At 30.1% G+C, this 3,114-nt stretch overlaps 1 non-coding gene across 1 annotated transcript; it reads right to left on the bottom strand.

Moving 5' to 3' along the window:
- Positions 1 to 2,229: 2,229 nt before the first annotated feature.
- LOC149081367 (5S ribosomal RNA) lies at positions 2,230 to 2,348 on the bottom strand. Its single transcript, XR_016193484.1, has one exon. It is a non-coding gene; the product is annotated as a 5S ribosomal RNA (ribosomal RNA).
- Between the last annotated feature and the right edge of the window lie 766 nt (positions 2,349 to 3,114).

The raw sequence follows: 3,114 nt of genomic DNA, 5'->3' as shown, positions 1-3,114 counted from the left end.
ATTGTAAAATTTCGTCAGTTCTCGGGTTACTTCGAAATATTAGATCCTGTTTTTCATTAGTTTTGGTTTATTACTTAATTAGTTTGAGTACGATTTTAATCAGTTTTTAACATTATCTCTCATTAGTTTCGTATTATTTCTTTCATTAGTTTGGTATTATTTCTTTCATTAGTTTGGTATTATTTCTTTCATTAGTTTGGTATTATTTCTTTCATTGGTTTCGTATTATTTCTTTCATTGGTTTGGTATTATTTCTTTCATTAGTTTGGTATTATTTCTTTCATTAGTTTGGTATTATTTCTTTCATTAGTTTGGTATTATTTCTTTCATTAGTTTGGTATTATTTCTTTCATTAGTTTGGTATTATTTCTTTCATTGGTTTCGTATTATTTCTTTCATTGGTTTCGTATTATTTCTTTCATTGGTTTCGTATTATTTCTTTCATTGGTTTGGTATTATTTCTTTCATTAGTTTGGTATTATTTCTTTCATTAGTTTGGTATTATTTCTTTCATTAGTTTGGTATTATTTCTTTCATTAGTTTGGTATTATTTCTTTCATTGGTTTGGTATTATTTCTTTCATTAGTTTGGTATTATTTCTTTCATTGGTTTCGTATTATTTCTTTCATTGGTTTCGTATTATTTCTTTCATTGGTTTCGTATTATTTCTTTCATTGGTTTGGTATTATTTCTTTCATTGGTTTGGTATTATTTCTTTCATTAGTTTGGTATTATTTCTTTCATTAGTTTGGTATTATTTCTTTCATTAGTTTGGTATTATTTCTTTCATTAGTTTGGTATTATTTCTTTCATTGGTTTCGTATTATTTCTTTCATTGGTTTCGTATTATTTCTTTCATTGGTTTGGTATTATTTCTTTCATTGGTTTCGTATTATTTCTTTCATTGGTTTCGTATTATTTCTTTCATTGGTTTCGTATTATTTCTTTCATTGGTTTGGTATTATTTCTTTCATTGGTTTGGTATTATTTCTTTCATTAGTTTGGTATTATTTCTTTCATTAGTTTGGTATTATTTCTTTCATTAGTTTGGTATTATTTCTTTCATTAGTTTGGTATTATTTCTTTCATTAGTTTCGTATTATTTCTTTCATTAGTTTGGTATTATTTCTTTCATTAGTTTGGTATTATTTCTTTCATTAGTTTGGTATTATTTCTTTCATTAGTTTGGTATTATTTCTTTCATTAGTTTCGTATTATTTCTTTCATTGGTTTCGTATTATTTCTTTCATTAGTTTGGTATTATTTCTTTCATTGGTTTCGTATTATTTCTTTCATTGGTTTCGTATTATTTCTTTCATTGGTTTCGTATTATTTCTTTCATTGGTTTCGTATTATTTCTTTCATTGGTTTCGTATTATTTCTTTCATTGGTTTGGTATTATTTCTTTCATTGGTTTGGTATTATTTCTTTCATTAGTTTGGTATTATTTCTTTCATTAGTTTGGTATTATTTCTTTCATTAGTTTGGTATTATTTCTTTCATTAGTTTGGTATTATTTCTTTCATTAGTTTCGTATTATTTCTTTCATTAGTTTGGTATTATTTCTTTCATTAGTTTGGTATTATTTCTTTCATTAGTTTGGTATTATTTCTTTCATTAGTTTCGTATTATTTCTTTCATTAGTTTGGTATTATTTCTTTCATTAGTTTGGTATTATTTCTTTCATTAGTTTCGTATTATTTCTTTCATTAGTTTGGTATTATTTCTTTCATTAGTTTCGTATTATTTCTTTCATTAGTTTGGTATTATTTCTTTCATTGGTTTGGTATTATTTCTTTCATTAGTTTGGTATTATTTCTTTCATTAGATTCCCATGTTTTCAGTGGATCTGACCATCCCAAAAAATTAAAACCAATTTTTGCCTTTATACAGACACTTTTAAATACAGTTTCTTTCCGAATACCATAATTGAATGGAACAAACTGTCCTCCACTTCTTTTTTTTTTTTTCCAAACCGAGCACAACTCAGGTCTATTGCCATAGGCAATTTACTACCTAGTGAGTTGTGCCGGAAGTGTAAGTGCTTGTACCTAACTGTCTGAGTGCGTATCTAGTGTTGTGTATGATTTTTCAGTGCTGCCATCTATATCTCAGAAGTGAAGTGAGTGATGTGTAGTGACTAAATATTTGTACTGTTTGTAGGACTGTTGCTCTCTGTGGCGAGACTTTCTAACGGGGAGATCGGCTCGCATTAAAAAAAAAAAGTGATGCCAACAGCACGCGGTGTTCCCAGGTGGTCACCCTCCCAAGTACTAACCACGCCCGATGCTGCTTAACTTCGGTGATCGGACGAGAACCGGTGTTTTCAGCATAGTATGGCCGTTGGCATGCTATTAATTATTATTATTTGGTCCTCCAGTATTGTTAGCTCCCCCTGCGATTTCTGATTTCTTGTCAAATATTGCTAAATATTTATGTGCAAAATCTACCGCGTCCTCTTGTATTGGCCTTAAGAAATATTAGTTTCGGTATTACTTTTATTAATTTCTAATATATTATTTCTCTCTCATTAGTTTCGGTATTACTCTTTTCATCAGTTTTGGCATTTCTTCTTTTATTAGTTTCAGTATTATTGCTTTCATTAGCTTCGACATTATTTCTTTCTTTCATTAGCTTCGGCATTATTTCTTTCATTCATCATCATCATCATTTGGTGTCCCGTAAGGGAAAGGCCTAGGCAAATTTTGCCCATTGCTCTAACACCAAGTGGTATAACATGAGTTGTGGGTCATGTGGATATGAAGAGAAACATTACTCTGTGGAAATTCCCAGAGTTTGTGGCCGCTCTGGGGACGAAAGTTATGGTATCAGTTACCATTATATTGAATCTCTGTATGTGGGAGATTATGGAAAACCGCAACCGGTAAAGGCCATATCAGAAAATTTGAGGCTGCTCCTGTCTGCGGTACCCTTTTTTAGAAAAGGAGCAGAGGAGGTCTCGGAGAGATATGGCCGAGAAACTCCACATGAAGTTTTTAGATCGTAACGCATGAGAGTTCAAGTTAGAGCAGAATTGAAACTCACCATGTATTCAGGTGTTATTTCTTTCATTAGCTTCGGTATTATTTATTTATTTCCCCAGCTCGGTATTAT

Source organism: Pholcus phalangioides, unplaced genomic scaffold, assembly GCF_987345545.1.
Source record: "Pholcus phalangioides strain wild (caught in Gottingen) unplaced genomic scaffold, Ppha-v1.0 ptg000010l_1, whole genome shotgun sequence".
Classification (NCBI taxonomy): Eukaryota; Metazoa; Arthropoda; class Arachnida; order Araneae; family Pholcidae; genus Pholcus; species Pholcus phalangioides.
Note: the sequence above shows the minus strand (reverse complement) of the source record. Positions and strands in the feature narration are given on the sequence as shown.